The sequence below is a fragment of the Micropterus salmoides genome, unplaced genomic scaffold, assembly GCF_014851395.1.
Source record: "Micropterus salmoides isolate LMB-PRFRI ecotype aquatic unplaced genomic scaffold, ASM1485139v1 Ms_hic_scaffold_15, whole genome shotgun sequence".
Lineage (NCBI taxonomy): Eukaryota > Metazoa > Chordata > Actinopteri > Centrarchiformes > Centrarchidae > Micropterus > Micropterus salmoides.
In genome coordinates, this window is record NW_024040596.1 from 30,528,547 (window position 1) to 30,541,727 (window position 13,181).

At 39.5% G+C, this 13,181-nt stretch overlaps 1 long non-coding RNA gene across 1 annotated transcript; it reads right to left on the minus strand.

Annotated features, from left to right (window-relative positions):
• Nucleotides 1–5,346: 5,346 nt before the first annotated feature.
• LOC119903582 lies at nt 5,347–6,480 on the minus strand. Its single transcript, XR_005444541.1, has 2 exons — nt 6,313–6,480; nt 5,347–5,984 (listed from the first exon to the last, which is right to left on the minus strand). It is a non-coding gene; the product is annotated as an uncharacterized LOC119903582 (long non-coding RNA).
• Between the last annotated feature and the right edge of the window lie 6,701 nt (nt 6,481–13,181).

Sequence of the window (13,181 nt, forward strand, 5' to 3'; positions counted from 1 at the left end):
AATAATTAAATACAATAGTTCTAATATACAGTTTTTTCTTGGCTTCTCTGCTTAAAATGTATCTCAGTGTTTTGCTTTGTGAACCAACCTCTGCAGTATCAGTGGAATTCATAATGACTAGTGTGTTCCTTATTCTTCATATAAAATGCTTTCAGTTGCTGTTCACTTTGTGTACATCTCTGTGTGTGTTTCAGAGATGGTTAATTGGAACAACGAACCAAATGTTGAAATGTAGAGAGCAGTTCACAAAAACAGACTTTCAGGGAGTGGTGAGGGAAAATGCTGCCTAATTTAAAGTCTCTAATAGCCTAACATAGAAAAGAAGACAAAGTGAAGTAGTTATTACGGGCAATATGGAATGATTTTATTTCACCTTGAAAACTGTTATGCTTTACTTTACAGCTTTGATCTTTGAATCGTAAATAGCTTTCAGTGACACTGAATGCATGCCTGAGTTTACAGAAGAGAAGATGTGCTGAGAGCCATTGCTGGTTTGCTTCACTTTTACTTAACTGGCAAATAAAGTAAACTGAGGTGTTACCTTTTTCCACATAACATAGTATTGTTTCATCTTTCACTCAATTAAGTAAAAATAGCAGTAACACAGTGCAGAATAAAAGCACTAAAGTATTAGCATCAAAAGTGACTTAAAGTGTAAAACATCAAAATACTCATCATGCAGAATGCCCCGTTTCAGTCCTGTTTGTACTGAGTGTTGTAACAGACACAAAAATGTTAAACCAAGTGATGACATAAGCATACCCTTACAGTAGTGACAAGATGCTTGAACTCCTACACTTGGGGAAGCAACCTTTGGCCAACACAAAGGATGCAATCCACCACAATCCCCCATGAGTTCCATCGCCTCAAATTGATGAATTGTATTGGAGTAGAAGCAGAAATTATAAAAAAAAATGGAAATACCATATGCTCTAAATTGTATTCAAGTACAGTACTTAAGTAAATGTACTTCCACTACTGTTTATGTGGTAGGGTAAGGTTGTGGAAGGTTTTGATATGTCAGAGTTATTTCTGTTGATGGTCTTCAGCATACAAACACAGTCACAGATGCTAACAAGTCCACGATCCTGTAGCAATGTTTCATGGAAATTGCCTTATGAAAGCTAATTAGTAGATAGTTTTAACTTGAAGTATTCAGTATTGTTCAATTCAGGATGCTCAAACATACAATATACAAAGATTGATACATAGAAGATTCTATTTCTCTGTTCTTGTGACCATTTATAATGACAATATGTTTTATTGAATAAAGAACCGCAGCACATTTTTGTAATTGCTCCCCATATTTTTCTTGGCCCAACCCATTCATTTCAAATGAACAGAATACTGATTCTAAATTGAGCCAGAACACAACAAAAACACTTTCCCAGGTAATCCATCTATCTTTACTTAAACTAGACATAGCCTCCTTTTCACCCTTTTTTACTTTCCCCCCACAGTCTAGTGTGATCATTCACTTGCATCCATTGACTTTTCAACCAAATACTGGGGAAGCTTAGATTTGGACTCCATGTTAACAGATATTATTGATTCATCGAATTGCGTTGGGTATAATTCCGCTCTTTTTAACTCATTCAACTGTAACATTGCACGGCTGAATAAATCATTCACCCTGACTGCTTTTCCCAGCCGAGGAGAAACCTGCTCTCTCTCTAAAACAAAGTGAGACATTTGTTTGTGTAAAATCAGTTCCAGCAGTGTGTTGTCACTTTGCATCCAGCATTGAGGTCATCTCAATTGTATTTGTTACAAGGTGGGAGAGTCGTGCCGCACATGGCCACGCACCTCTGAATTTGTGTGACCAGGCACCCACTGTGCACGCTGAGCTTTGTATTTCACCATTCACAATGAGGACAGTAGTTGCAGACGTGTTGGCTCTAAGAAACCCGAAGCATAAAACCGAGTTTAAGCTAAAAATACACCAGGTGAGTGGTGTTCCCGAACAATCTTAAATAAAAGACAGCTGCTCTTTTTTATATACACTGCTCAAAAAAAGAAAGGGAACACTTAAACGACACAATGTAACTCCAAGTCAATCACACTCCTGTGAAATCAAACTGTCCACTTAGGAAGCAACACTGATTGACAATCAATTTCACATGCTGTTGTGCAAATGGAATAGACAACAGGTGGAAATTATAGGCAATTAACAAGACACCCCCAATAAAGGAGTGGTTCTGCAGGTGGTGACCACAGACCACTTCTCAGTTCCTATGCTTCCTGGCTGATGTTTTGGTCACTTTTGAATGCTGGCGGTGCTTTCACTCTAGTGGTAGCATGAGACGGAGTCTACAACCCACACAAGTGGCTCAGGTAGTGCAGATCATCCAGGATGGCACATCAATGCGAGCTGTGGCAAGAAGGTTTGCTGTGTCTGTCAGCGTAGTGTCCAGAGCACGGAGGCGCTACCAGGAGACAGGCCAGAACATCAGGAGACGTGGAGGAGGCCGTAGGAGGGCAACAACCCAGCAGCAGGACCGCTACCTCCGCCTTTGTGCAAGAAGGAGCAGGAGGAGCACTGCCAGAGCCCTGCAAAATGACCTCCAGCAGGCCACAAATGTGCATGTGTCTGCTCAAACGGTCAGAAACAGACTCCATGAGGGTGGTATGAGGGCCCGACATCCACAGGTGGGGGTTGTGCTTACAGCCCAACACCGTGCAGGACGTTTGGCATTTGCCAGAGAACACCAAGATTGGCAAATTCGCCACTGGCGCCCTGTGCTCTTCACAGATGAAAGCAGGTTCACACTGAGCACATGTGACAGACGTGACAGAGTCTGGAGACGCCGTGGAGAACGTTCTGCTGCCTGCAACATCCTCCAGCATGACCGGTTTGACGGTGGGTCAGTAATGGTGTGGGGTGGCATTTCTTTGGGGTGCCGCACAGCCCTCCATGTGCTCACCAGAGGTAGCCTGACTGCCATTAGGTACCGAGATGAGATCCTCAGACCCCTTGTGAGACCATATGCTGGTGCGTTTGGCCCTGGGTTCCTCCTAATGCAAGACAATGCCAGACCTCATGTGGCTGGAGTGTGTCAGCAGTTCCTGCAAGAGGAAGGCATTGATGCTATGGACCGGCCCGCCGGTTCCCCAGACCTGAATCCAATTGAGCACATCTGGGACATCATGTCTCGTTCCATCCACCAACGCCACGTTGCACCACAGATGCTTCAGTCCAGGTCTGGGAGGAGATCCCTCAGGAGACCGTCCGCCACCTCATCAGGAGCATGCCCAGGCGTTGTAGGGAGGTCATACAGGCACGTGGAGGCCACACACACTACTGAGCCTCATTTTGACTTGTTTTAAGGACATTACATCAAAGTTGGATCGGCCTGTAGTTTGGTTTTCCACTTTGATTTTGAGTGTGACTCCAAATCCAGACCTCCATGGGTTGATAAATTTGATTTCCATTGATCATTTTTGTGTGATTTTGTTGTCGGCACATTCAACTATGTAAAGAAAGGAGTATTTAATGAGATTATTTCATTCATTCAGATCTAGGATGTGTTATTTTAGTGTTCCCTTTATTTTTTTGAGCAGTGTATTTTGTTTAATATTAGATTTATATGTGTGTCAACAATATTCAAAATTATGCAAAAAGTATTTTTTATTCACAATGTTTGGGTCTGTAGCTTATCTCTGCACATTGCACATATTATTTATTCAGTCAACATTTGCAAAGTCATTTTTTTCAAACACTTTACAGCTCTTGATGCGATGCAGCATCTCATCAAAACAGGATGAGGACATACAGAAGTAAATTAAGTGCATTCTTTGTCTATAAAAGTGGCTATATAGAACATCTACTCTTTTGCTTTTTAATAGCCATAAACAGATCAGTTCTTCCTCAGCATTGATGAGCTGTAGGACAGGGTGGATGTCCTTCTGGTAACACTATTTGGCTTCTTGCTTATTCACTGAATGTATTGTTTGTATGCCCCCTGGTGTTTTGGAGAATACTGCATCAAACAACATGTTGAACATAAAATGCCTTTGTGTGCGGACTGCAAGACACACTTATTCTTGGCAACAAGACTACAGAATCCCTCTTTATTGGCATTGCCACATCCTCTACCATGCCCCTCCTCACACAGGGACGCTCAGTGATTCACCAAGATAGCCCCCAAATAAGCAGTCGAGGAAATAACCTGAGTTCCAGGAAATAACATTTTGTTGGTGAAACACTCCATTCTGCACAATGTGCCAATATAAAAATCTATCCTGCTGTTGAATTGTTCAATATGCAACCAAGACCATGAACTTTGTCTAACTTTAACTAAGTACTGTGTGCCTAAATTTCTTCTCCTTTTTTCAAATTATTCTGTATTGGTATGTCATATTGCTATGAGTGGACATCCTCCAAAGTAGACCATCATCTTATCTGTGCTCCTTTATTTTTTAAATATTAACCATTTTTCCACCAAACTGGGTCATTTTTTTGGTAAATATTTAATTGTAAATAATTTGTCAGGGCTTCATCTGCAGGAAACGTGGAATCGCTGACTGTAGGTCAGCCCAAAGTCATTCAAATCAGTGAATCAGTTTTTTAACTAATACGTTCACAGCCCACAGCGCTTAAGCCAAACAAACAGAAAAAACTATGCTGCTTTGTTTTGGTGTTTACAGGCGCTGCTTCTGTCCTCTCTGATATTAATTCAATTTGTAATATTTTCCTATTGAATTGTTGAAATTTTATTCACCACCACATGATTACACTCTTTCAGATGACAAAATGTGCTTAAATTGTAAAACACATGTCTTGTTGCCCAATATCTAAATGTAGCATAACTGTAGCAAGCTCCATCAGGAGGCAGAACATTAGCAATAAAAATGGCTTAAAGCAGCGGTTCATATAGCGGTGTGTGAGTAGCCATTTCCTGTGAGCTAACTCTTAATAATAAAAATAAAAATAAAAATGTTTTTAATTAAATTAAATTAAATAAATAATTAAATTTAAGTAATTTTAAGTAAACTTTTCTATTCAGATTTTAATTTCATGAAAAGTTGCACACAAAATAATTATAATATATAATAATAAATGGTTATTACACTACTACACCACCATTACATTTTTCCTGCGGCGCACCCCCTAGAGGCAGCTCGCACACCCCCACACTTTGGGAATCGCTGTCTTAGAGGAACGGAAGAGGTGACGAGCCTAAACAACGCAAAAATGTGTGCGCTAGACCACGACACCATATCTCTGTTACATGCCTGCTCCAACACACTAGTAGTTTTGGGGGGATGCTGTTCACTTCTTTATTATTATTCACCAAGGTTATTAATATACATTTTCAGTCTAACAGATGTTATTGAGGCGAGCAGTGTGTTAAACTGAACAATTTAATCTTGATTTTACAATATCTACCGCGGAGCTATTTGAATAAACATCCTTACAAAAGGTTACAGCGCGTCTGGATGCAGCTTCTAAACAGTAACATAGGATGACCTAATTATCATGGAAAAACATTTCCTTTATGAGGAAAAAGGTATCATTGCCTTGGTTATTCAGTAGACATTCTCAATTCAGTGCAGTGAAAAAATGCAAAGTTCAATATGTCAAGATGAAAAAAAACAATTATTTTAAATTAAACAATCCTCAAGTTGCTATTTTTAGTCCTGGTCACCTTTTCGATTTTAAGGTGCGTCTTCTCCTAGTTTCCTCTGGACGTCTTACTCCTTCTCACCTAGTCCCCAAAACTGGTATTATGCTTCACCAAAAAACTCTGTCTGTCTCTGTGAATCTAAGCAGAAAATGTTGTTATGGGTAAAGTCACAGAGGCTTGCAGAGGAGCTGACGGGCAAACCTCCCAAATCACAACAGCACATTGTGTGGACCAGCATGACAAGCAAGTTGAGTTGGGCAGCAAACTTTCGCCAACACAAAGGATGCAATCCGCCATAATCCCCCGTGAGTTCCATCGCCTCATCCTACTTCGCCAGGACTCTTCTCAACTGCTCAGCTGCAAAGACCAAATATTGGTGAAGTCATTTAAGAGTAACTTGAAAATGTTGTTTTTGCTGACCTCTAATGGTTTCATGTCTCACCTTGCAGCAGGGCTGTGTACTTTAGGATGTGTGAGTACATTGTGACATAACTACTGAGTGTGGTTACCTTTTAATATACAGTCTATGGTGGTTACAAGTGCACTTCCAAACCACACCCAAAAACAAACATCTGTCATGCTGTGTGTTTAGAGGTGAATCTGACCTTCAGCCAGAAAGGGTAGTGATAACTCTTTAGGTAATATTTAAGGGGTAGAAAAGTTTTTTTTTTTCCTTAATGCTTACTGCTCAATAACTGGTGGTTTTCCCTGGGCTTGCGGTGAATTACATCCAACATGAAGCACTTCAGCACAGCAACATCATATTTCATCTTGGCACAGTCCCAAACCCCTTTGATCCTCCAGTTTGTTATGTTCTCCCGCCAAGAACAGTGTAGTTCATCACCATTCATCTTCTTTCTAAGGGGGAAAAATCACAGATGGTAGGTGGGTGCATGTCAACACATTTCTGATATTCCCATAGGGGATGAAACCATGCAATATTTATGATTTTACTGTGTGCGATTCAAAATGAAATGTTTGATCTGTATGTAATTCCCCCTTGAACTGCTCCTTGAACTTCTTCAGTTGTTTAATGTATGTGTTTAGGCAAACACACTCCAAACACACGCAAACATCTGAATAATTCCTTCTTAATTACTTCACAATTCAGTTATATTAACTTACTCCACAGTAAATTTCTGTTTGGAGGATCTTTAGTAGAATTTGCTCAAATGAGGACAGATTTCTTTAAGCATGTGTGCCTGTTTTAATGCCCTGTATGCTGATAAACTGGCATATCAGGTATTTTCCCAGTGTGGATGTTCTTTAAGACCAATATAATTTTCATTTAAAATTTTAATGCATATACTGTAAAACTATGTTTTTGTTATTGAGACTGGCCCATAAAGCAGAGACAGTGGCACATTGGTTTATTTTCTATAATTAAATGATTAATTTTCCCAGAAAAGTCTCCAGTGTTCTGACAGTTTTTGCTATCCACTAACCTGATGAACTAAGCCTCTTTCTCCTAATGACCTAATTGAGCAAAAAACATTGTAAAGTAGCTCCTGAGCTCAGATATGTGTGACAAGCAGACATACAGTGCAACCCCTAAAAATGGGATTTAAAATAGAGTTTCTCATTCTGTCGATGTATGAATTATCTATTAGAATATACTACTACCTCTAGAAATGCAGTTAAGGTAGATTATCTCCTTCTGTCATGTACAAAATATCTATCAGAAAGAAGTACTAGCCGTATAAATGTGAAACATATGGTAGCTCATTCTATTATGAAAGAAATTTCTATCAGAACAGACTACTATAAATTATAAGTACAAGTACAGTAGGTCATAATGAGCACCCCACATGCGTGCACACACACACACACACACACACACACACACACACACACACACACACACATCCTTAATTGTTCCTTAATTTCAATTTCCTTTCATTTCAAGCAAATGTAATTTTTATTTCCATTTGCATGGACAGATTTCATGATGTGCCCATCAGAGACAAATGTCACGCTACACCTAAAGCAGGCATATGAGGAGAATTAAAGTGATTTAAATAAAAAATTTATATGAATTATATTTTTTTTCATTATAAAAGTACGTCACAGCAACAATCAAAAAGTTTCTCACCGCCTCGTACCGATCTTGGGGGCCAATCTGCTGGGTCATTTGGTGGAGCAGCAATTGTTCCATTAGGGTCTGAGCTGCTTATATCTGATGCTGGCCTACATCTCTGGCTGTGCTGGTACTGGCTGAGGCTAGATGTGGATCAGCTGTGCTTGTACTGGCTGATGATCCAGCATCTCTAATGACAAACTTAAGCATAGCCCTTGTAAATTATATATATTTTCTATATATTAATGTTATCAGCTGCATCAGCACCATTCAAACTGGCTCCTCCAGGTTTTCTTCAATACATTTTCAAATATAAAATACTATTTATAAAATGGCTTGGCTGTATATGTGATTATTATTTACTGAGATGTGCATCATTATTGCCCAGTCTGTCCAGCTAAACAACATTTTAATGTGAATTCCTTACTGCCCATCTTGCATTAGTCTAAAGTTGTAACTGAACCTGAACTGAGAGACAGATAATCACTGTCTTGATTTCAAATGATGTATAAGGAGTGCCCTCACATCTGTGTCTGGACTGGTCTGCACAGATGTTTTTTGCTGGAATGTGCGAGTTTCATTTCATGGACACGCATATGCATGGTGGCCCTGAAGTGCAAACCACAAAAGCAATTCGCACAACACTACAGGAAATCACCACAACACTACAGGAAATCAGCACAATACGACCGCAATTTGCCACAACACCACAGCAAATTTCCTGCAGTGTTGTGGTGTGGTTGCAGGAGCACTCCGATGTTCAAATGTTGTATGGTAGTTCATGTTCACAGCACACCAAACCTATCTCTATAGCCTCTTGATTCCCTGATTAAGAATACCGTTTTGAAACTTGATAGACTGCGATAGGAAAACAGAAATGACAATAGAAATGCACATTACATTATTTAGAAAGTCTATTTTTCACTTACTACATTACTCAATTCAAAATTACTTTAAGTAGTATTAATAAACCTGGACCTCGTTGGGATGCTTAATCATGAACATTCTCCCCTCTATCACTGCGGACCCTTGATGGAATTCCAAACAAATGGACAGCTCCAGAAGGGCTGTGTAAACAATGCAGTGAGGTACATAATTATTTTGGCGTACCCGTATTTATGTCTAATAACCTATTTTCTTATGAAAGACTAGAACCGAAACAACTTACGTTTTCTGTCATTGTGCCATAGAGACATGGGTGCTGGCAGTGGGTATAATCTTCTTGAGATAATCAGAAATACTTTTTAATGTTAATTCTCTCTCCTCTAATTCTTCTGCGTCAGAGGTATCTGAAGGTATATATAAATCACTGAGTAAAAAGGAGACCAAATACCCAAATAATGACATTGTAAGTACCTTATTTAACATAGTGGTATGTGGAAAATAGCTGGATGTTTCTTCAGTATGGCACCATATGCTATGCTGATTACAATGGGTGGATGGATAACTTTTATTTTGAATTATCAGTGCACTAAACAAAAAAACTGTACATCCTGTGTTTATTCTTTGAAAGAAGTTTACTTTTTGTTATGTTTTGTCCACCTTTGATTTAAGCTTCATAGAAATATCTACTAAAAACCAAACAGACACAGGTGACAAAGAGAAAAAGAGAGGAGTGCAACAAATCCCAAACCAGATGACGACAGATCACCCAGCTGATAATAAATTATTCATATTGTTATTGAATATTTATGAAATTAATGGAAAATGACTTGGCACTTGGATTCACCAACTATTGATGCTAATGCTCTGCGTGTGTATATTTTGTTGTTCTAGCCACCAGAAGATGATAGGGAGGTATTTCAAATTTACCCACACTTCATCATTCTTCACCTGCATCAAGCTTAGATACACCATCCTCTAGCGGACTGGTCACTGGGAGAGAAAGGCCTGACGAGCGTTGGCCTGCCGTTAATTGTCTGACCATTGGTTGCAGAGATAACGTAGCAAGTTTTTTTTATATAATAACAAGCAGGAGAATCCACCCATCAGGCAAGTCTCAAGGCCTAGCTTGGGGTCCGCAGGGTCGCACTGCATTCCTTATGTGAACAGAAAAGATTGGTGTATTTTAAGGTATTTTTGCGGGTGCACCCAAAGCCCTAGCATATCTTGAAACCTCAGTGTGCAGTCCCAAATGATTCTATTTTGTAATGTGGATAACTTTCTTCCCAGATAAACATGGTGGCCAAATCTATACCTAGTTTGGCACCCGTTACATCAACAATTAGAGTTAGTCTACAAAATTGGCAGTCTGGTAGTTTTGGTATTGTGCCAGTCCGTCCCTGACACTATGGTACTCTGATGTGGCAAGGCTCCCTCCTCCTCCCAGCCCACACAGGACATCACCACAGGAGAAACAGAAGAGAAAGCAAAACCAGGAACCAAATCCAGTTGACTGCATGATTCCAAAGGCTGGAAGAAATTTACAAGGAGACACAGGTAAACAAAAATATATATAACTTTCTAGAGCTACCTAAACACATTTTTCCTACAGCTTCCTGAACCGGATGCCAAGCGCCTACTAAAAGAAATTTTGGGTCTGTGACAAATACGGCTTTTTAGTTTGGTAGTTTTTGTTTTTAGCATGAAAAATAAATTGAAATGTGTTCGTTTATTACTTATTACTTTTGTTGCACATACATGCGAGTATGAAGAATGCTTAATACATGCCACACATGGTGAGAGCCTACTGTGGCTAGTGACATCACATGCCCTGCAGTGGTCACAACATCTTGGATCTAAGGCTGACCCTGAATAGTCGAAGGTTGTGCCCGCCGACTTGCTGAAAACTGCATGCACATTGTGGTTCTTCGCATACCTAGTTCTGTTTCAAAACGATATAATATTCTTTGTGTGGTTCATCAATGGTGAACCATGTTTATGAACTATAAATAAGCTAAAACAAATGCTTTGATACGATTCGATTGGAAACACTGTTGCAAAGGATCATGAACATCAGTGGACCAGAAGTAGTAGGCTTTGTGGGCAGTATTGGAGCATGTTTCTTCTATAAACATTTGCTTGTCAGAAGCACACTACTCATGCACTGTGCTTGTGCACTGAGTAGCTGTTTGTATTTCAAACAGCTAGAATAAAACTATTAATAGGACTGCTCAAAGTTAAGAGTGATCAAAAGCTCACTCCTCATGAGTTCCACAGAGCACCTGTTTCTGCTGTCACTTTGTTGGTCATTCTGGAAAATATCCTTTCCACATAACCAGTGGATGCTGCGACGCTTATGATGTGGCCGTTGACGGACAGGATAATAATTATAAGTAATTATAAAGGGGGGTGTGAACACAGACATCTACAAACATTTCTAAGTTTATAAAAATATAAACAGTTTTTACGATTGGTCAGTAAATATATTTTTGTTTTTATTTTTTCAGTTTTTATTTAGCATATTGTTAATTCTACAATATTGAAGGATGCAATTCTATAGATTGGTGAAGCATAACACATAGTTGTTTATATTCTTCACATAGGCACAAGGGCCTACATTTTGATTATTAAACGTGTATTAACTAGCCTATATCTGTTACGGTCCGTGTGTGGTGAGCAGGTTGGAGGACCCAAATGCAGGACACGTTGAGTGGAGCAGGTATAGTTCAAAAGTTTAATAAACAAAGGCGAGCACTTACAGGCGGAGTGGCTGATAAACAAGTCCAAAAACAAGGAATCCAAACAAGAAACCAAAAACCAAGACAAGAACGATGAGCAGAGCAGGCTACACAGGACGACACACACCAAGACACTGTAACACAATGTATAACCACAAGGTAATGACCCGACAAAGACAAGACAGAAACACAAGGTATATATACAGGGGCTAACGAGCAGGGCGGGAGCAACACACGTGACAGACATGAGGCTAACGAGGCAGGCAGAGAGACAGCAGGGAAAACAGAGAGAGGCAGGCAGATAGAGTAACAACCAGGGGAACAGACGGAACACAGGTTACTGAACACTAAACACGTGCCATAACAGAATAGAAAATAACAAACTCAGATACGAGCAGACAGACCACAACAAAACTAACAGCAACAGGGAAAACAGACGGAGGCTGGGAAGAAACAGAACTTAGAGCAGACATGGGTAAAACACAGAAGTACACCGACTAACTAAAACACAGGGATCACAACAGACAGAACCTAGATGAGAACACAGAATACAGAGCAGAATAAACTAAAATAATGCAGACGAGGAACAAGAGGTAAATACTGGGGATGAGCGAGTACAGCATTATCTGTATCTGTACCTGTGTTAACCATATGAAATATCTAAGTATTATTATTGAAGTATCTGTACCTGTACTCGGACTGGGCGGGGCCTAACCCAGAAGGGGGCGGGATTTAACCAGGAAGTGGTTCGGGTTGTTTTGAAATGGGCGGGGCTTTAACCGGTATGTTATTTTAAGCATGCAATTGAAATGGGTTGATCAGAAATTGTTATATTTATTGCTGATTAGAAAACTATTTACATGACAGCATCAGCACTGAGTTTCAGATCAATGGTTTTGATCACGATAACAAATGAACTATATAGAGAACAATGCAACAATGAATACAACACATGCGGTTGCAATTATGAAGTAAAATGCAATGAACAAGAGTTTTCATACTCAACATAACTTTCTATTTTTAACTTTTAATTTTTTTTATGAACAGTGTGATTTTTTTTTTGGTTCTTTTTTTTTTTTTTTTCGCACCAGAGGCCTGTATCACGAAGCAGGATTTGAGCTTATCCAGGTAACTTCGGGGTTAACCCTGGGTTTTCAGTACCACGAGTGGTTCACTTATGGGGGTAGATCTCCATGGTAATTTATGCTGAAGGCTAACCTGCTCCGGAGCAGGTTATGTTCCAGAAAAGAGATTAACTCTGTGAAAACGCCGCCTACTGACCAATCAGCTCTCTTGGAAAATGACATCACCATCTGTAGGAAATCCCACAGACTGTTTTAGCCAATAGGCTGCTTTATGTTTGTGATGTGGAGAAACTCTTGACTATGGCGATCCTACAGAGACTGATTAAAAGCCTTAGGCTAATGTTGCCTACAGGTTTTTACTTACTGCTTTGAAATGTGTTTAATATTTTTTATTTGCTCCCAGTCCGTTTCACACACCCTGACACAGCCGTTAAAATAAATGGGTTTTAGTTTTGTTATGAGGCTGAATATTATGAGCAGTTTGGTAGGGATCTTGAAATACTAAATTTTAATATGAACGTAGGCTATCTATTTAGGTTAGTATAGCTTTCTAAGGCCTACTATAGAGACTGTAGTCATGTTCTGCCCACCTTTTGTGATGTGGGTGCAAAAGGTGGGACGGTGAGTTTTCAGCAGCCTAAATGTTCAGATTCAGTCTTTTAACTACTTTTTGAGCACATTTTATGGCATGAATGGAGTTTTCGTTTCATTGCTTTATGAAGTTAATTTAGAACAATGTTTGGAACACTTTTGAGTGTGTTAATCTCATTTT